This window comes from Mauremys reevesii, linkage group 2 (genome assembly GCF_016161935.1).
Source record: "Mauremys reevesii isolate NIE-2019 linkage group 2, ASM1616193v1, whole genome shotgun sequence".
Classification (NCBI taxonomy): Eukaryota; Metazoa; Chordata; order Testudines; family Geoemydidae; genus Mauremys; species Mauremys reevesii.
Genome location: NC_052624.1, coordinates 101711419 through 101733926, shown reverse-complemented (window position 1 = coordinate 101733926; position 22508 = coordinate 101711419). Strand labels below are relative to the sequence as shown.

At 39.6% G+C, this 22508-nt stretch overlaps 1 protein-coding gene across 8 annotated transcripts in view; it reads left to right on the top strand.

The window, feature by feature from the left end:
• The window catches only part of TNS3 (tensin 3), a 350809-nt gene that overhangs the window by 62334 nt on the left and 265967 nt on the right, over positions 1-22508 (top strand). The gene's annotated exons all lie outside the window — the stretch shown is intronic.

The window sequence follows — 22508 nt, the reverse complement described above, 5'->3', positions numbered from 1 at the left end:
GAGGGAACTACATTCATTTGGAGAGATAGTTTGAGGCAATGTAAATAAAATTAAAAATTGTAAAAGCCTTATACCCCTGATTAATGGTAATGTACAGAATTAAAGGCTGTTATATATTAATGCTATTTTCTAAACTTTAGATATAAAAATGCTTGAAGAAATACATGCAATACCATATATACCATTGATACAGTGTAGTATATTTGTTGAATTCAGTTGTTTACTTTGTTCAGTGGGTTCCTGCTTGTGAAGAATACCAGTTTGCAAGATCAAGGAAAGACTAAAACTGCTGACTGATTTCTCAGTTCTGTCTAAAATACTTTGTATACTTTTTTCCTGCCAATGCATACAGCTGACTCAGTGTTTCTCTTAACTTATTAGGCCATGACTTAGAAGCTTTCTTTTGAGGCCTTTTTTCTTCATTACAGACATAGGGTCAAGTATTGGAAAGGCTTTTTTTTTTATGGCCAGTAACAGCATTTTAACACTTATATATCAGTTTCCATCTCCAAAACATTTTTAAAATATCAGTTAATTAATCCTCAGCAGCCTTATGAGATGAGGAAGTACACTGGACACATTTCAAAAGTTCATTCTTGTTTTAGAGGTATTACTGATTCCAGCGATATTCCTGAGGTTTAACAAGGAATGCTGCGAGCAGGGCCGGTGCAACCATTTAGGCGACCTAGGCAGTCGCCTAGGGCACTAGGATTTGGGGGCGCCATTGTCTTCGGCAGCGACTGCGGTGGCTGGATCTCTGGCTGCCCCCGGCATTTAGGCGGAGGGAGCTGGGGCAGGGGTGCGTGGGGAGGGCTGCCTGCAGCAAGTAATGGGGGGGCGGCACGCAGGGGAACACCCCGCACCAGATCACTCCTGCCCTGCCTCCTCCCCGAGCACGCCGTGACTGCTTCACTTCTCCCACCTCCCAGTCTTGTGGTGCCTAAGCTGAGGCGGGGGGGGGGGGGGTGCCAAAGGGCGGAGGGTGGGGAGCTGCCGCGGGGGGGCTCCTCAGGGCGGAGGTGGGGGGCGGAGGGCACAAGATGGACGTTTCGCCTAGGGCGCGAAACATCCTTGCACCGGCCCTGGCTGCTAGAACAGTGACACCTCTGAAACTGATATGAAATTTGGAGTGCACCCATTCTAAGCGCATCAATGTTGCCAACTTTCGTGATTTTATTGTGACTCTCACATTATGTCCTTCTTTCTTTTTTCTTTCTTTTTTGAAGTAAGTTTCTAGCCTCAGGGTCATGACTCTTAACGATTCAAACCCAGAATGCAAATAAAAAGAACCCAAAGTGTAGCATTAGACTTGCTGGGGTCTGGGGCCAAAGCCTGAGCCCCAGGGCTGAAGCCAAAGCCCGAGCCCCACCACCTGGGGCAGCAGGACTCCGGTGGACTCTGGCTTCAGTCCCCCTTCCTGGGACTGTGTAGTAGTTTTTGTTGTTAGACAGGGGTCACGGTGCAATGAAGTTTGAGAACCCCTGCATTAGATTAAACCAGGCATTTAATCATTTAAGAAACTATTTGATTTGCAGCAATTTTGTTGCAAGTGTTTTGGGCTTCCTTCGAGTCAGAGAGGAGGCAATTATGCTGGGTTATCTTTGGCTTGAGAGAACCACAGAGCAAGTGAAATATGAATACAGATGCTACTCAATGCCCAAGAGGAAGAGTTCCAGAGCTGAGACCCTCTGTTTTCATACTGTGACCCCATCAAAGCCACCTACCTTTGATGAGGGAGAACAAGCAACAGTCTATGGAGCATGTTGGTAGGTATCATGAAAAAGTTGGCTTATCAAGTGGGGGGAGGGATAGCTCAGTGATTTGAGCATTGGCCTGCTAAACCCAGAGTTGTGAGTTCAATCCTTGAGGGGACCAGTTAGGGATCTCAGACAAAAATCAGTACTTGGTCCTGCTAGTGAAGGCAGGGGGCTGGACTCAATGACCTTTTGAGGTCTCTTCCAGTTCTAGGAGATTGGTATATCTCCAATTATTATTATTTAAGAGTTTTTTGGGGTTGAAAAAAGATGGAATTGGGGATCCTGTAGGAGAAGTACTGGTGTGTTGCACACAGAGGAGGAGCTGGAAGTCCAAGGAGTGAAAGGATGAAGTGAGGGGAAAACAGAAGGATCTGGTTGTGTTGGGAAGGAGGAAGGTGAGAGGAAGAAAGAGAAAGCAAAGAGACCTTGAACTTCCATAGTCCTATTGATCCTAGAATTTCAGTACTTAACAAACATTTATTCACCCTCACAGCAGTCCCTGTGAAGTAGCTAAGTATGATTATTCATTTGACAGAAGGGGAAACTGAGACAGTTTTAGGTTTTTTTTTTCCTTTTTAATGATCTGAAATAAAAGTTGCATTTCATGTTTGTGGCTTGATGTTTTTCACACCAAATATGTGCTCAATTGGTAAATGCATGGGTTTTGCCAGCCCTTTCAGATCCTGCCTTTCAGATCACAGGTAGAATCTGAAGTAAGATTTCAGGACAAAACCCTCAGAGATTTTCTTTCTGACTTGCTCATTATCACCAGCAAGCTGGGTGCAGCTGAGGTGTATGATAACTATAGTTAGAATGCAGTTAAGTTACACTACTCTGTAACCTGAGTTAAACCCATTGCATTTGAAAATGTGCAGCAAATATTGATCTGTTTCTTCAGTGTTGAGTTTAATGAAAAAACGAGGAGTACTTATGACACCTTAGAAATGAACATATTTATTTGGGCATAAGCTTTCGTGAGCTAAAACCTACTTCATCAGATGAATGGAGTGGAAAAAACAGTAGGCAGGTATATATACACAGTACATGAAAATATGGGGGGTCAGTGCTAATGAGACAATTCAATTATAGTGGAAGTGGGCTAGTCTTAACAGTAGAATACCAAGGGAGGAAAAATCACCTTTGTAGTGGTAATGAGGCCAGTGTAAACAGGGTGGCCCATTTCAAACAATTGACAAGAAGGTGTGAGTAACAGTATGGGGAAATTAGTTTTTGTAGTGACCCATCCACTCCCAGTCTTTATTCAGTCCTAATTTGATGGTGTCCCATTTGCAAATTAATTCCAGTTCCTCAGTTTCTTGTTGGAGTCTGTTTTTGAAGTTTTTTTGTTGAAGAATTGCCACTTTTAAGTCTGTTATTGAGTGACCGGGGAGGTTGAAGTGTTCTCCAACTGGTTTTTGAATGTTATAATTCTTGACGTCTGATTTGTGTCCATTTATTCTTTTGCGTAAAGACAGTCCAGTTTGACCCATGTACATGGCAGAGGGGCATTGCGGCACATGATGGCATATATCACATTTAATTAAGTTACTCTAGATTTACACTCATGGGAAGTGTGTGAACCGCTGGCTGGGGGAGGCTAGCTCTCAGTCTGGCCCCTTTGGCCCGAAGTACTGCTCTCCCCACTGGAGCCCAGAGCCCTTCCACCGCGGCCGCTGGCCCCCGCCCCAAGCTAGCACTCCTAGCCCCGGAGTCCAGAACAGAATCCAGCTCTCCTGTTGCTGTGTTGGCTTCATAGGATAATAGGAGCTAATTACGTATTTAAAATAATATTTTTTGTCATGAAGAGAGCAGGTGTGGTTGGCAACAAGCAGGGAGTAATTGGTTGAGTAAGAAGGTGCCATATTTATGTGATCTCTTTTCTGAAAATAATCACAGTTTAACACACTTGCCCAGGTCATACAGCAAAGCTTTGACAGAGCAAGGGATGTATAATCATTTTATAAATGTGTCCATCATATCTAATTTCTCTTTCTATAAATGCATTAGACTCTTAGCTTAAGTCTCTTGCGTTATCCTGGCTCATTCAGATAGCTGGCAGGGGAGGACTCAAGTGTGTAGGCCTCAGGCTAGTAGAAGCTGTTGCTTTCCTGGATGAGTTGGGGCAGACAGCCCCAATTATCAGCATTCTCTGCTAGTCAGCCAGAGAACAGATTTCATGTCATCTGTGAAGACAGCTGTTTTTCTGCCTCCTCTGCTAGAGAAAAGGGGCTGGAAGGGAGTGGCTAATAATAAGAGAGGTGGAGTTCATTAAGAGAGAAGAGGCATTATCCCATCTCCCCAATATACTTAGTGACTTTTGTAAATGGATATCGTTAAGGGTGGCAAGGAGGCAGCTGAGTTGTGATTCAAAACAACCTGTTTCAAACAATCCAAGGGCTTTGGCTATAAAAAGTTGTTGACGAATAGAAGTAAATACAATTTGATGGCTGTCCTGATGCAGACATGTTGTTTACTATAACTCGGCATGCTTCACCAATCAATTATCTAATCCCCTGGGAGTACAGAGAAGGGATTAGATCATACACTTCAGCTGAACATTATCTAATGCATTAAATTTAGTATGAGAGCCCTCTGCAGCTTGAAGGCAGAGGCTGAATTCTCGCATGACCAGAGCTCAGCCTTGCTCATGCTTCACTATAGTAATGTTCCACTGAAACAGCTTGGGCTACACTGCTCTGCCATGTGGATGCCACTGCCAGGGCCTGAACAGCTTGTGCGGTATAGCACTAATTCTGCCAGAGCTTAAACGGCAGGGATGCTAGACCTACTAATTTGAGAAAAGGAAGGAACGCGGAGCTCAGAATAAGAGGCTTAGTTTCCTGGTTGTTGCAGTGCCTGGCAAGTCCGCTTCCACCAAGCTAATACTGATGCCCTGTGAACATTTTAAAAATTGATGCAAGTTGTTGTAGCAATTTTGTTGGACAAACAATATTTTGAACCATAAACACTTGGTTTTGTTGTTTTGTTTGTTTATGGATTTCAGTAGAAACGTAACACGACCTGGTGCCCAGCTCCACCGTCCTTGCTTGTTCAAAATTCTCATCGATGTCACTGGGAGTGTTTTGTATAGCAAGGATTGTATAGCATGGAATTCGGTCCCTGGTTAATAACAGCAGGAGAACACAAATATGTATGTATGAATCCTCCCTGCTCCAATAAACCATGTCACTATTTAATAAATGCTTTGTGGTATATGTCCTCAGGGTGGAGGGATGGCTAATCTCATAATATGAGAGAAAAAGGAATAGGTGATACATTAAAAAAATTGTTGTTGGCAAAGTAAAATGTTATTCATCAACATGCTCTCACAGGTTCATTTTAAAAGACCACATAGAAAAAACGGGAAAAAATACAAAGATACCACAAATCCTCCAATGACCAGTGAGAAGAATGTAATTGTATTCTAGGATAGAATTGGTAACTCTGCACTTCAGAATTCAGAAGTAGCACTAAAGTTAACTTCTAAAGGAGACATGAATATATGATCTAAAGAATTTGTTTGTGGTAGTTAATGAAATAGTTTTGTTTAACCTGATTTATCTATAATGATTGTGGCTTGAAGTGACATTTGCAAGGGAGTAACAATGAAAACCCAGTTGCTAAATACACAATTTCTTGCTAGTGTATTATGAGATTAGAGATTTTTTGAGCCAAAATACAGCTTCATTTTCTCAGTGTAGAAAAAAATGCACACAATACAATATTTTTAATTGCCTAGTTTTTCCCAGTTAGTCTCGAAATAAACATTTAAATAGAGAATAATCCTGAGTACCCCTGTTTAGTGAGATTCAGTAAAGGAATTTAATTTATATCAATTAAAATAAAAAATATAGTAATACATTAGTTAAGGTTGCTTCCATTAGTATATGTCATAAAATACAAAACTTCAGAAACAAGGAAGTAAATAAGTTTAAGAACATATACTTCCTATCATATATTAATGCTGTAAAATTTCAGTCACACATTTTTCAATATAGTTTCATATGCAAATCACTATCACTAACAGCCTCCTAATCCATACAAAGAATGCACATTTAACTATAGCGGCTTATGTAGTGAATTCCATGCTTTTGAGGTGTAATATCTTTTTAACTCATATTTCTTCCAATCCCAGCCATACACAGGGGACTGGACTGGCAGAGAGACCAGCATGGTGAACAAGTTCAGATGGGACTTCTTGGGTCGCAGACATTGGTAGTCCTGAATTTATCTCTAGAAAGGAAGGACTTGTCTCTCTGATATAGACTATAGTTCACTTCCTAAATACAAAGGGGCAAACATTTAAAACACATTATTGTCCCCTTCAGATTACAATTCAGCCCCACCTCTGCGATTTCTGATAAAGAAGTCCTGTTCTCCACTATTTCTGTTGTGGATCACATGAAGGCATAGAAGTGTCACTGTCAGGTAGTATATCACTACTTCCATGGATTTTTAAAAGATCGACTGTTGCTCTCAAGAGAGATGAGGGAAAAGAGCCATCCAATGATTTGTATTGTCTTTGATGAGCTTTGAAAAGGACAAAATATTTTGTGAACCAAATTTAGAATCTAACATGCATCTCTTCACCATTGCTTTATCAGGGATACTAATGAACAACCTATTTCTATGGCAACCTTAGATTCACCATTTTCATTCAGCTGGTCACACACAAGTTTAAAAAGTCTGTAATATGTTCAGATTTAGTTATTTTCCCTCTCTTCCTTTGCAGAAGAATTGGAAGGTTTCTTTCTGTTCACTGAGACTATCCCAATGTAGGTCATATTACACTTTCTGATTAATTGATTTCTCTGCTATGTTTAGCTAGTTGTAAATATGATCACACAGGCTCTGAAAATGAAGAAAATCAAAGTTTTATTTTTATTTCCTTAAGAACAAAAGTGATCTGTATTTTTTATTGTCTCTCCTACCCTTGTAATGAAGCTCTGTTTAATGGAATGTTTTTTATCTTTAAAGAAAAAAAGTGGTCTTTGATCCTATAGGGTGGTGTTAGCTTCCTAGAACCGCCTTTAGGGAACGTTAACCCGGCAGACCCAGAGGATAAAAAGCTTTAACAAGCATGTAAAAAGCATTTTTAAACTGGGCCTATTCTGCAAGGGAGATGTACTTAAAGTATTTTGATGGCTTGATTAGTTTTGAAATTGACCAAAGATTTGCAGAAGCTTTTCAAGGTCATCCAGGAAGAAAAATAAAATCCTTTATCTACTGTTTGTGACTCAAAGAATATGTGAACAGTTTTGGTGAGGCTGTTAGCTAGGCCCTGGTCTACACAAGAATTAGGTTGACATAAAGCAGTTTATGTTGACCTAACTCTGCAAGTGTCTACACTAAAATGTCGCTCCTGCCGATATAACTCACCCACTACATGAAATTAATAACTCTACCTCCATGAGAGGTGTAGAGTTGACGTCTATGTAGTTAGGTCAACATAGTGTCAGTGTAGACACTGTGTTGTTTACATCGACTGTTGTTGCCTTCCAGAAGCAATCCCACAATAGCCACATTGACAGTTAAGTCTGTGCAAGTGCTCCTGGTGAGGATAAACACGGCCCACACGAGGAGCGTAATGTGGACATGCAAAAGTGATTTAATTCTGCAGCGGCTTTACGTTGATGTAACTTGGGTTGACATAATTTTGTACTGTAGACATACTCTAGGAATGTAGCATTTCCATGCAGGATACTTTTTGGCTACATATTTTGTCTAGTGGGCTTGAGCCCAGAGGCTGTAAGACTAATAATGGGAACTACCTGTGAATGTTGAAAGGAAAATCTTTCATTCCTCTTATAATGACTTTGGTGATTCTTTTCTCCAGTAAAATAGATTTCAGCAGGTTTGTGTGGAAGTCAAGTAGTAAAATGTTGCTAATCTAATAAAGTGGAACTTGGGAGCTAAAAACTTAGTTATATGAGAAATCAATGGGCTATCACATGAGTAAGGTGCAGTAACAGAATTAGAGCTGAAGGAATGCAATGTTTACTTGTTGGTTAAATTCTCAATTGTAGGAAGGGATCCCCAAACCAAACCAGGGATTTAATATCTATGAACCTTAGATACAATTTACATGTAATGTAAAATCTCAGGATTCAGGGTATAAACTAACCCACTAACTGATTTCTTTTGTGGAAAGATTATTTCCCCCTTTTTTTCTTAACACTTTCCTGTTAAGCCTCTGTATACTGGAATAGATGGACCATTGCTCTGAAGTAGTATGGCAATTTTTACATAAAAATCCTGTGGTGCACATTAAATTTTGGTGGTTAGCTAGAAGAACCAAACTCTTATGAATCAGTTAATTTGAAAGACAGGTAAGTTTGTTGTGGAAGTATGATATTAATCTTTTAAAAATAACAATCTACCTTTCCCATAATTGTTCGCTATTGAATCTTTAGCACCATACTCTATAATGTGCTGTAACAATATAGCTCTAGAAGCTTATAATGGTTTATTTTCACACATTTTTTAGTCTTGCAGTGTATAAATTATGAAGAAAATAAACTGTACATTCCCAGGAAACTCTAATGATTTCAATGTAATTATAGTTACAAAGAATAATGCTAATTTAAAAAGAGCTAACTCAGCCCATTGGAGAAGAAAGGTTCATGTTATTTCCCCTTAAAATCGAAGTGATTAATATTGTGAACTTTAGTTTAGATGATGAATCAAAATTCTCAGAAATACAGGACTATTTTAACACACACATGTCTTGATTACTGCTCTTAGCAGCAGCTGTTATGTAAGGTGAGATAAGGATAATGAAATATTCTTCAGGGCAGAAGCAGATTGCAGGCAGGTAAGAGGGGGAAATTTTCCCTTCTGTACTGCACTGAATAATTGGCTAGGTGAATTTTAGATTTCAGTTAGGTCCTTTTGACGCACCAGGCAGTGGCCCATATTGTAGATAGAATATCAGACGTGAAGAACGGATAGCACAACCTGCCACGAAACATGCTATATTGTTGTCATGTTTGTTTTTTCCACCAGGTTTTACTGCTAAACAGCTCTAACTCATACTGTTATTGAATACTGATGGTTTATGATTTTTCCAATTTATCAGTATAATTTTTACACTATTGAAATTAGATGACCATTTTTTCTTGTAAGCATCATGTTTGCATTTATAATTTAGGGAGAAAGAAGGGGCTAAGAATAACATCCAGTGTACAGATAGTTACTTCATAAAAGAACATAGTACCTGATTCTGCTTGACTAAAGCCTACAAAAGCTTTGCCATTGATTTCAGTGAAGCAGAATGTATGCTCACAAGCTCAGGGTCTAACTGATGGCCATATGTGGGATTGGGATAGGGTGACCAGATGTCCCAATTTTACAGGGACAGTCATGATTTTTGGATCTTTTCTTATATTGGGTCTTTTTCTTATCTATTACCCCCACCCCCCACCCCCTGTCCTGATTTTTCACATTTGCCGTCTGGTCACCCTAGATTGGGAAGGAAATATTTCCCTAGGTCAGATTGGCAGAGACCTGGGGGGATTATTCACCTTCCCCTGCACTTGCTGGGATTATCTGGGTATATCTCACTAACTCACTTCATCATTTCCCTGCCATTGCAGGGTCCTTGAGCACTGGTGCACTGTGGTCCTCGCTATTCTCTGGCACATAAGAGTCTAGTCTCCTTTGGTCTCATTTCATTTTTTGGGATAAATGTATAGACACTGAGTGGTGGTGGTGGCCTGTGATATATGGGAGGTCAGATTAGATCAGTGATATTTAGACTTCAGTGGTTCAGGAACCAAATTAGCAATCAACATTACCCAAAAGAGCCACAGTCATGAATTCATTGTTTCATTTACTACAGTACTATATATTCCTATTTAAACAGTATGATGGGGAAATATTTAGTTTATTCTCAAAGCAAAATGACTGTCCAACTATTATTATTTTATCAACACAATTGGTTAATAACAGTAAAAGCATCCTGATTGGTTAATAACTTAGGCTGGTTAATCATTAAATCACGCAGGGTTTCAATATCATGTGCTGCAAGGAGACACATTAAAGAGCCACTTGCGACTCTCAAGCCTCAGTATGAGTATCACTGAATTAGATGGTCTTGTGGTCCCTTCTGGCTTTAAACTCCATGAGAATGGGGCCTTACATTTGTAACTAGAAACTATAAAGCCTAGCCTGCCTGTCCCACACCCACAGAGGTACCTAGCTTTTAACTCACTGAAAGAGATGTGCAAGTGCAATTTTTTTAAAATACATTTAATAAGGTGAAATTAACAGACCATGTGCTTAACTTCATTCTTCAGTTGCACTGCCTTATATCACTGAACTTCCCCCATTTCATGCCATTACTTTGTACACTTCCTAGCCTGTAAGTTCTCTGTCTCTGTCTGCACAGCACCTAGCTGGTGAGCTACAAGCTGTTAACTAATAATAATTGCCCAGAGCCAGGAGCGACAGAAGCTCCCTAAAAGTGTGTGTGTGTGGGGGGGGCACTGGCACCTAAACCATGGCCCCACCCATTGCACTGCCCCTTCTCCCTGAGGCCCCACCCTAGCACCACCCCTGAGCCTCCACCCCCTGCCACCCCTTCTCCCTGAGACCCCCGCCCCCACACCACCCTTTCCCCGAGACCCTGCTCCTTAACAGTAAAGAATTCAGATATGGGGGCATCAAGAAAATAGGAAAATATTACCTAAAAATTGTTATCCTCCCAATACACTCAGACATTCTTTTTTATTTTACACAGACCTCACGGACTCAACTAACACCAAACTCACTGGAAATCACAGTTTTCAGAAAAAACAAAAAGACCTTAAACGATTTATATCCACCACAGTTGAAGTTCACCAGCACAAATTCTATGCACTGTCTCAAAGTAGAACTCAATGCATAGGTAGAGCTGCCAACTTTCTAATTCCAGAAAACCGAACATTATGGTCTCTGGAGTGATCACTTAAGACAGGTTTTCACTGGATAGGAAAAGCACTGAGAAAGTAGCATCTGATTCAAGGCAAATATTTCCATGATTTATGAACTTTCAATGTGTACTTTTCATTAGTCATAGAGCTGATGGGTGCACTTCCTGTACAGAGCACAGGACAACAGAGCAAATGCTATTTACTAAGCTTTTATGCCTATGCATTTTTTATATTTCTCCTCTATTTCATCCTTGGGGGGGAATGAGGCGAAAAGGTGGACTCAGAGAAACAAGATAGTAATAGTCAGAACCTCCTCCACAAACTTGTCCCAGAAAAATTAGTTTCATATGTAGTAAACATAGTGTGCTACATCTGTCCCAAGGAGGAATGCTGGATTGAATATGACTCCAGTTGTGAAAGCTGGGTGTTCCTGACCACCCTCCCCCCTTCCTTTTTCTTGTCTGGGTGTGTGGCTTAATATAAGAGGCATCCATTGGTGGCTTTGTTGTATTGAGCCACCTGAGTCGCTGCACAGGGTCATGGGAGCACAGAAGAGAAAGTTGGGCTGGAAGGTTTCTGTATGATCCTGACCCACCCCTGGCATCCCTGTCCCCCCACATTAGCTGCTTCCATGAGCAACTTCATTAAGGACTATCAATGGTTGAGGGAGGAAATATGCATGGATCTAAATACGGCCAGAGAAGCACATGCTTTGCCTGTTTGGTGTTTTAATGCAGCTGTGAGAATAAACCTACAGTGGTCAGAGGTGGATTAAAGATTCTGGATGCAGAAGGATTATAATAAAAGAAATTCTGACCATTTAAAGCGTAATTGTGTGTGCGTATGTGGATTTTGGCTTTCCAATGTTTATGTCAATACTTTTCTTAGAAAATTAAATTAAAGATGAAACTCACTCAGCTGTAATCAGACTCAATCTCATTTTTCCAATATTCAAAGGACCAAATTTTGTTATTTGGATGGGTGTATAGCATCTCACTAACTTTAAAAAAAATTAGTTTACTTCTTATACATGCAGGATTTCAGCCTTTGAGATGACAAAGCCAGTTCATTAAACAAAGAAATGGCAGCTTGTGACAACGAGTTTTGACTCTTTTCAGGCACTTCTTGTGCATCTGACTCACACAGAACAAGTGCTAGTTTGCCAATGGGATGATGATGAGATAGAGACAGAGAGATTTTTCCAATATCTGGAATTTTTTAATACAAGCCCATGTATTTTTTAAAACATGAGGATTTGTAGAATGAAAATCTGAAACAAAAGCTGTGGCCTAAAATATGAACAGCCAATAGTATTTGAGATTGACAAAGGGAAAAGTGAAACATATGAGACTATTCACTCATGCTAGCTTGGGGAAGAATAAATTACATCCCTCTGAGTCAGCTGTTTCCTGGGGGAGCTTCATCTCAAGTACAGAAGATGGTCCCTTATGACTTGGAAAGGGAGAGCAACTTGAATTTCCACAGAGGCACAAGGGGTTGCCCAGGGAATGCTCAAATCAACATGAATCTGGCTGTCCTGCTCACTGCCTCTGCTCAGACAATGCCACACCACCCACCCATATGTAGGGCAACCAGCTTTCATGGGAAGAAGGATTTGAAACTGGCTCAGGGTCCAGGAAGCCAGGGATAACTTAGATTATCATATGTGCTACATTTAAAACTCACTGTGTCCAAGCCTTTTCTGGTTGGAGATCAAAGTTTTTCACTCCCTTGTAAAAGAAGGCATTATTTCGGATACTGGAAAACAGAAAAGAGCACAAACTCTGGCAAATCAAGTGTAAAAGTCTAATTTAGGCAGGCCAAAAAAGAATTTGAAGAGCAACTTGCAACAGACACAAAAACTACGTACATCTGGACAATTGAGGGGCTAAAGGAGCACTCAAGGAAGACAAGCCATTGCAGAGAAGCTAAATGAATGGTAGGCATCAGCCTGCACCACAGATATGAAGGAAATTCCCAAAGATGAGCCATTCTTTTTAGGTGACAAATCAGAGGAACTGTCCCAGATTGAGGTGTCAGTAGAGAAAGCTTTGAAACAAACTGATACATTAAACAGTAATAAGTCACTAGGACCAGATGGTATTCACCCGAGTTCTGAAAGAACTCAAATATAAAATTGCAGAACTACTAACTGCTATGTAACTTATCCGATGAAATGAATAGACAGCAAGTTTAAAACAAAGAAAAAGAAATATTTCTTCACATAATGCATAGTCAGTATGTGGAACTCATTGCCAGGGGATGTTGTGAAGGCTAAAAGTATAACTGGGTTCAAAAAAGAATTATTTAAAAAAATAAAAATGCATCTTTTGAAAGATAAAAAGGCATCTTCACTGAGAAGTCTGAAGGAATGCCTAACATAGTGAATGCTTATGGGAAGGGGGTAGGTTTAGAAGACAAAATAAAAAAAGAACAAGTTAAAAATCACTTAGAAAAGTTAGATGCCTGCAAGTCACCGGGGCCTGATTAAATGCATCCTAGAATACTCAAGGAGCTAATAGAGGAGGTATCTGAGCCTCTAGCTATTATCTTTGGAAAATCATGGGAGATGGGAGAGATTCCAGAAGACTGGAAAAAGGCAAATACAGTGCCCATCTATAAAAAGGGAAATAAAAACAACCCAGGAAACTACAGACCAGTTAGTTTAACTTCTGTGCCAGGGAAGATAACGGAGCAAGTAATTAAGGAAATCATCTGCAAACACTTGGAAAGTGGTAAGGTGATAGGGAATAGCCAGCATGGATTTGTAAAGAACAAATCATGTCAAACCAATCTGATAGCTTTCTTTGATGGGATAACGAGTCTTGTGGATAAGGGAGAAGCGGTGGATGTGGTATACCTAGACTTTAGTAAGGCATTTGATACGGTCTCACATGATATTCTTATAGATAAACTAGGCAAATACAATTTAGATGGGGCTACTATAAGGTGGGTGCATAACTGGCTGGATAACTGTACTCAGAGAGTAGTTATTAATGGTTCCCAATCCTGCTGGAAAGGTATAACAAGTGGGGTTCCGCAGGGGTCTGTTTTGGGACCAGCTCTGTTCAATATCTTCATCAACGACTTAGACGCTGGCATAGGAAGTACACTTATTAAGTATGCAGATTATACCAAACTGGGAGAGATTGCAACTGCTTTGGAGGACAGGGTCATAATTCAAAATGATCTGGACAAATTGGAGAAATGGTCTGAGGTAAACCGGATGAAGTTTAATAAAGACAAATGCAAAGTGCTCCACTTAGGAAGGGACAATCAGTTTCACACATACAGAATGGGAAGAGACTGTCTAGGAAGGAGTACGGCAGAAAGGGATCTAGAGGTTATAGTGGACCACAAGCTAAATATGAGTCAACAGTGTGATGCTGTTGCAAAAAAAAGCAAACATGATTTTGGGATGCATTAACAGGTGTGTTGTGAGCAAGACACGAGAAGTCATTCTTCCACTCTACTCTGCGCTGGTTAGGCCTCAATTGGAGTATTGTGTCCAGTTCTGGGCATCGCATTTCAAGAAAGATGTGGAGAAATTGGAGAGGGTCCAGAGAAGAGCAACAAGAATGATTAAAGGTCTTGAGAACATGACCTATGAAGGAAGGCTGAAAGAATTGGGTTTGTTTAGTTTGGAAAAGAGAAGACTGAGAGGGGACATGAGAGCAGTTTTCAGGTATCTAAAACGGTGTCATCAGGAGGAGGGAGAAAACTTGTTCACCTTAGCCTCTAATGATAGAACAAGAAGCAATGGACTTAAACCGCAGCAAGGGAGATTTAGGTTGGACATTAGGAAAAAGTTCCTAACTGTCAGTGTGGTTAAACACTGGAATAAATTGCCTTGTGGAATCTCCATCTCTGGCGATATTTAAGAGTAGGTTAGATAAATGTCTATCCGGGATGGTCTAGACAGTATTTGGTCCTGCCATGAGGGCAGGGGCCTGGACTCGATGACCTCTCGAGGTCCCTTCCAGTCCTAGAGTCTATGAACCTATGAATCTATGAATCTTTTCAAAAGTGGAAGTCAAATCCTAGTGAGGTAAATAGAAAGGAGCATAAACAGTGCCAAATTAAGTGTAAAAATATAATAAGAAAAGCCAAAAAGGAGTTTGAAGAACAGCTAGCCAAAAACTCAGAAGGTAATAAAATGTTTTTAAGTGCATCAGAAGCAGGAAGCCTGCTAAACAACCAGTGGGGCCCCTGGACTATCAAAATACAAAAGGAGCACTTAAAGTCATTGCGAAGAAACTAAATGAATGCTTTGCTTCAGTCTTCACGGCTGAGGATGTTAGGGAGATTCCCAAACCTGAGCCGTCCTTTGTAGGTGACAAATCTGAGGAATTGTCACAGATTGAAGTGTCACTAGAGGAGGTTTTGGAATTAATTGATAAACTTAACAGTAACAAGTCACCAGGACCAGATGACATTCACCCAAGAGTTCTGAAAGAACTCAAATGTGAAATTGCGGAACTATTAACTATGGTTTGTAACCTGTCCTTTAAATCAGCTTCTGTACCCAATGACTGGAAGATAGCTAATGTAACGCCAATATTTAAAAAGGGCAATAGAGATGATCCTGGCAATTACAGACCAGTAAGTCTAACATCAGTACCAGGCAAATTAGTTGAAACAATAGTAAAGAATAAAATTTTCAGACACATAGAAGAACATAACTTGTTGGGCAAAAGTCAACATGGTTTCTGTAAAGGGAAATCATGTCTTACTAATCTATTAGAGTTCTTTGAAGAGGTCAAGAAACATGTGGACAAAGGGGAATCCAGTGGACATAGTGTACTTAGATTTCCAGAAAGCCTTTGACAAGGTCACTCCCCAAAGGCTCTTACGTAAATTTAAGTTGTCATGGGATAAGAGGGAAGATCCTTTCATGGATTGAGAACTGGTTAAAAGACAGGGAACAAAGGGTAGGAATAAATAGTAAATTTTCAGAATGGGGAGGGATAACTAGTGGTGTTCCCCAAGGGTCAATCCTATTCAACTTATTCATAAATGATCTGGAGAAAGGGGTAAACAGTGAGGTGGCAAAGTTTGCAGACTGTGAAGAACTTCAAAAAGATCTCACAATACTAAGTGATTGGGCAACAAAATGGCAAATGAAATGCACATTGGAAAAAATAACCCCAACTATACATAAAATATGACGGGGGCTAATTCTATGAATCATAGAATCATAGAAGATTAGGGTTGGAAGGGACCTCAGGAGGTCATCTAGTCCAATCCCCTGCTCAAAGCAGGACCAACACTAACTAAATCGTCTCAGCCAAGGCTTTGTCAAGCCAGACCTTAAAAACCTCTAAGGATGGAGATTCCACCACCTCCCTAGGTAACCCATTCCAGTGCTTCACCACCCTCCTAGTGAAATAGTGTTTCCTAATATCCAACCTAGACCTCCCCCACTGCAACTTGAGACCATTACTTCTTAGAGATCTTGGAGTCATCGTGGATAGTTTTCTGAAGATGTCCATGCAATGTGCAGCAGCAGTCAAAAAAGCAAACAGGATGTTAGGAATAATTCAAAAACGGATAGATAATAAGACGGAGAATATCTTATTGCCCTTATATAAATCCATGGTATGCCCACATCTTGAATACTGGGTACAGATGTGGTCTCCTCAGCTCAAAAAAGATATATTGGCATTAGAAAAGGTTCAGAGAATGGCAACTAAAATTATTAGGGGTTTGGAATGTGTCCCATATGAGGAGAGATTAAAGAAGCTAGGACTTTTCAGCTTGGAAAAGAGGATACTAAGGGGAGATATGATAGAGGTATATAAAATCATGAGTGGTGTGGAGAAAGTGAATAAGGAAAAGTTATTTACTTTTTCCCATAATATAAGAACTAGGGGCCGCCAAATGAAATTAATGGGCAGCAGGGTTAAAACAAATAAAAGGAAGTTCTTCACACAGCGCACAGTCAACCTGTGGAACTCCTTGCCTGAGGAGGTTGTGAAGGCTAGAACTATAACAGGGTTTAAAAGAGAACTAGATACATTCCTGGAGGTTAAATCCATTAATGGCTATTAGCCAGGATGGGTAAGGAATGATATCCTTAGCCTCTGTTTGTCAGAGGGTGGAGATAGATGGCAGGATAGAGAATACTTGCTCATTACCTGTTAGATTTACTCCCTCTGGGACACCTGGCATTCATCACTGTCGCTAGTCAGGATACTGGGCTGGAGGGACCTTTGGTCTGACCCAGTATGGCCATTCTTATAAGGTCATGGAGGATAGATCCATTATTGACTATTAGCTAAGATGGTCAGGGATGCAACCCCATGCTCTGGGTGTCCCTAAACCTCTGACTGCCAGATGCTGGGACTGGATGACAGGATGAATCACTTGATAAGTTGACCTCTTCTGTTCATTCCCTCTGAAGAATCTGGCCACTATCAGAAGATAGGATAGTGGGCTAGATGGACCATTAGTCTGACTCAGTATGGCCAACTCCTAAACTGTTAAGTAGACTTATTTGTAAGTTTCCAGAACATTTCAGCTTAGAGTAGTTTGGTGAGGATACACATTGGCTTTCATGCTCAACAAAGGGATTTAATTCTTAGTATAATTGAAAAGCTCAGTGTCAACCATAACACTTCAATTGGGAGGTAATGTATTTTCGTGAATAGGGTATTGGACTGGAAGTCAGGTGACCTGGGTTCTGTTCGTGGTTTGAGCAATGACCCGCCAATGTCTTTTCTACTTAGATTGTAAGCTCTTTCTGGCAGGGACTTTTTTGTTCTGTGTTTTGTACAGCACCCAGCATAGTGGGGTCTTGGTCCTTGACTAGGGCTCCTAGGTGTCATTGAAATAATTAATAATAATAATAATTAATAATAAAGAATGCTGATCCTCTATTATTTTTTTAAAAATTAAGATGTTTTCTCATGCTGTTTAAACAATAGCTTGTAAAAGCAACTTTTCACGGGACATACTTGCCTTTGTTTTTCCTTTTCTTTGCCTCCTTTGTTCTGTTGATGTCACCCAGTAGTATAGCTCCAACTTAAAATATCTTACAATTAGGGCTGTCAAGCGATTAAAAAAATTAATTGTGATTAATTGTGTTGGTAAACAATAATGGAATACCATTTATTTAAATATTTTTGGATGTTTTCTACATTTTCAAATATATTGATTTCAATTATAACACAGAATACAAAGTGTATAGTGCTCACTTTATATTTATTTCTTATTACAAATATTTGCACTGTAAAAAAACGTTTTTTCCAAATCACCTTATACAAGTACTGTAGTGCAATCTCTTTATCATGAAAATTGAATTTAAAAATGTAGAATTATGTAAGAAAAATAACTGCAATGAAAAATAAAACAATGTAAAACTTTAGATCCTACAAGTCCACTCAGTCCTACTTCAGCCAATCAGGCAAACAAACAAGTTTGGTTACAATTTGCAGGAGATAATGCTCCCACTTCTTGTTTACAATGTCACCTGAAAGTGAGAACAGGTATTTGCATGACACTGTTGTAGCCAGCGTTGCAAGATATTTACATGCCAGATGCGTTAAAGATTCATATGTCCCGTTATCTTCAACCACCATTGCATAGGACGTGTGTCCATGCTGGTGATGGGTTCTGCTAGAGAACGATCCAAAGCAGAGTGGACCAATGCATGTTCATTTTCATCATCTGCGTAGGATGCCACAAGCAGAAGGTTGATTTTCTTTTTTGGTGGTTCAGATTCTGTAGTTTCTGCATCGGAGTGTTGCTCTTTTAAGACTTCTGAAAGCATGCTCCAAACCTCATCCTTCTCAGATTTTGGAAGGCACTTCAGATTCTTAAACCTTGGATCAAGTGCTGTAGCTATTTTTATAAATCTCACATTGGTATCTTCTTTGCGTTTGGTCAAATTTGCTGTGAAAGTGTTCTTAAAACAAATGTGTGCTGGGTCATCATTCAAGACTGCTATAACATGAAATTTATAGCAGAATGTGTTTAAAACAGAGCCAAAGACATACAGTTCTTCCCCAGGGAGTTCAGTCACAAATTTAATGAATGCATTATTTTTTAACGAGCATCATCAGCATGGAAGCATATTCTCTGGAATGGTGGCTGAAGCATGAAGGGGCATACGAATGTTTAGCATATCTGGCACATAAATACGTTGCAACACTGGCTATAAAAGTGCCATGTGAATGCCTGTTCTCACTTTCAGGTGACGTTAATAAGAAGCAGGTGGCAGCATCTCCTGTAAATGTAAACAAATTTGTTTGTCTTAGCAATTGGCTAAACAAGTAGGACTGAGCGGACTTGTAGGCTCTAAAGTTTTATAGTGTATTGTTTTTGAGTACAGTTAAGTAACAAAAAAAATCTACATTTGTAAGTTGCACTTTCATGATAAACAGATTGCACTACAATACATAGATGAGTGAATTGAAAAATACAATTTTTTTATCATTTTTACAGTACAAACATTTGTAATAAAAATAATATAAAGTGATCACTGTACACTTTATATTCTGTGGTGTAATAGAAATCAATATATTTGAAAATGTAGAAAAATATCTGAATATATTTAATAAATTTCAATTGGTATTCAATTTTTTAACAGTTCGATTAATCGCAATTAATTTTTGAGTTAATCATGTGAGTTAAGTGTGATTAATTGACAGCCCTGCTTACAATGAGTGGCTTGCAAGCATAAAGGCTAAGCACACCTGCTGTTGTTTCAGTGGGATAGTGATTTCCCTTTGGCTCACCTGGTGGAGCAGCTCAAAATACTACACATGTCCCAGCCTGAGTCACAGACATCACAGTGGGGGAGCCACAGTATTCTGGCCACTAACTGGGAGCCAGCTGAGCTGGGTTCTGTTCCCAGCTCAGGCATTGACATGCAGTGTGACTTTCAGCCAAGTCTTTTCCCCATCTCAGATCACCTAGCTGCCATTGTAAAGTGCTTTTGTGGTTTATGGATATTAAGTGGTAAGTATTTACCATCCATCTTTCCAAAGTTAATTTGTAATAGTAGGCAACAATGATAAGTTATCAGCCAGTTACATCACAATTTATATTTATTTCACTGTTGAGATATATATTCCATACCAGTAGCTATGGGAATAATCAATGACACTAAGAAAGGGACTACCTTGACTTAAGTACACATAAAATTCTCTGGATTTCTATGCTGACTGCTATTATAGCAGGAGCAACTTCTGTCATATAGTGAGATTTACTCAGATTTATATATTTACTCATGTATGTATATACTTGGACATGCCTACCACCACGCTACATTAAAAAGGAAGTCAGTGAGATCAAATACTATATATAGTTTCAAATGTATGAGTCAGTAGCACATTTTCTAGCAGATTAGTCACATTAATATCATCATAAAAGAACTGCATGCTTGTAGGCATTTTTGGTGTGTTTGCTGTTTTTGGAAAATGCTTCCTAGTTTATTCACTCTATTTTGTTGTGAAGTGGTATTTTTGAGTAAGAATCTTGGTACAGTCACTCCATCCAGCTATTAAAAATGCCAGTCAAACCAGCTGCTGTTCTAAAAGCGATTTTAGATTATAGATAGATAATATTCCATTACTTGGCCTCTGTACAGAGGGTAATGTTAAGCAGTTTTCTGATCATGAAACCTGACACGAAGATGGTGTGCTGATTTAGAAAGCAAAATGTTGAAAACATTGTTTACGATTGGGGGAAAACTATCTGAAGTAGTTCAAGGCAGGAATAAAAGCAACTCTGATGCTTTGGGTTTGGCGGAGTAATTTCCAGTCATGGCTATACCAACATTTGGAAATTCCAGTCGGATAGAGCAAAAAGCACCTCGATTTTCTTCTTCCATGATTGTTTTGCTGTGGTTGTAAGTAACTGGCTGCTGTATGGAACTTTACGGCACAAAATTTAAATAATAGATACTGGGGTGGGAAATGGAAGGAAAGTGTCAAAAGCAAGCATGAATAGTTCATATCAGGCGAGGTGGTGGTGGTGGGAATATATTCTCTTGCATTTCCCTTGACTACTTTTTTCCCCTTAGCTGTTTGGTTTATTTGGTTGCCATCCCACAGAAATAGATATGTGGCTGCACTCTGCAAAGGTTTTGTAACCAGGAGCTCATCATAAAGAGCTCTTTCAGTCATCACTTAATTGAACTTTTCTTTTGGGCTTCCCATAAGAAGAGGTCAAAGTAGGGCATTTCCTTAGCCCATAAAAAAATAACTTGAAAGGGGGTCTGTGCTTCTGGAGCCATAATTACCAAGATTTTCAGTCTCTCCCACCTGACGGGTTGCTGCTGCAGCAGCAGGAGTGTGTGTGTGTGTGTGTACGTGTGTGCGTGCAGCGTGGGAGCAGCAACTTGAGAAACCCATTGCTCTTAGCTTCTTTTTTTCCAGTATTAAAAAAGAAAAAGAGAAATTCTTGCATTGGATAGTGGATTTAGAACTACCTTGGACAGTACAAGAATGATCAGGCAGAACCGCAGGAAACTGCAGGATTGGTCGGTAAGTTCTTTAAAGAAAACAGGGAGAGGGATTATATTTGCCTGACTTTAGGCAAGAAGTGAGCAAAAAAGTATCTTGGATTGATATGGTTCTATTGCTGTGCTAAGAGGTTTTCACTGTGCATGTAAAATTCAGTATAGGTCTGAATGGTTTGAAGTGCAGAATTTCTTACGGCACTATAGACCCCCTGCTTATAGTTTTCTATTAACTGGGAGCTATCCAGTGGATTGTTTTGTGGGGTAGCACTTGGATAGTCCTTATCCCAAAAGAGGAAAAAATAAAAATCATCTAATAGTTTGATACAAAATGTTGATTCTATAAACACACATGGATACATTTTCTTTACATCTTCCTAGGAATACTATAGAGTCATATAGCATCAGATTTACGCTATTGGGGTAGAGTGGGGAAAAATAATCAATTTAGAAGTAACATATGGCTTAGTTATATTCAAGCTAGATTGCATGTACGTGTGTGTGTGTATACACATTTATAACTAACATATATATATATATATTACTAAAATTTTGAAATTTTAGACTTTTTAGGATTTTGTCTTCAAGAAGATAATTATCTGTACTGAATTTTTTGAAAGTGTTTACTTAAATCCTTGATGCAAAGATCTAAAGCCCGTTGTACCCTTCAAAAAACACATGCTATATCACTGTTGCAGTTTGATAGTGGGAACATATTGTTACAATTAAAATGTACACAAGCTGTTTGGTTCTGTCCTTTAGTAAATAATGACGGTTACTCCCTGGCCTGGTATTTGAGTCTGTCTAGGTGATGTAATTGTCCATAGATGTAATTGTAATCATCCAGTTTAAGCCTCTGCCAAGGCTGAAATGCGGTGTCAGTGCTGCTGTCAACCAAGTCAGATACCCTGACTGGTTTGGTCCTCTCTTCTCAACTTAACTGAAATTACAGAGTGTTTCTTGTACTTGGATATAGCTATAAACTACTAAGATTTTAGGATTGAGATTCATAGACTCCAATGCCAGAAGTGCCCATTTTGAACATCTAGTCTGATCTCCTGTAATCAAGTCACCCCTCAGCCATCTGTTTAAGCTAAATAGATTTAGCTCCTTCATGCTATCACTATAAAGCATGTTTTTTATTCCTTTAATTATTCTTATGGCTCTTCTCAGAACCCTCTTCAATTTATGAGCATCCTTCCTGAATTGTGGGCACTAAAACTGGACACAATATTTTGACAGTCCTTGCACCAGTTCCAAACACAGGGCCGCCCAGAGGGTGGAGCAAGAGGGGCAATTTGCCCCGGGCCCCACAGGGGCCCCCACGAGAGTTTTTTCGGGGCCCCTGGAGCGAGGCCCTTCACTCGCTCCGGG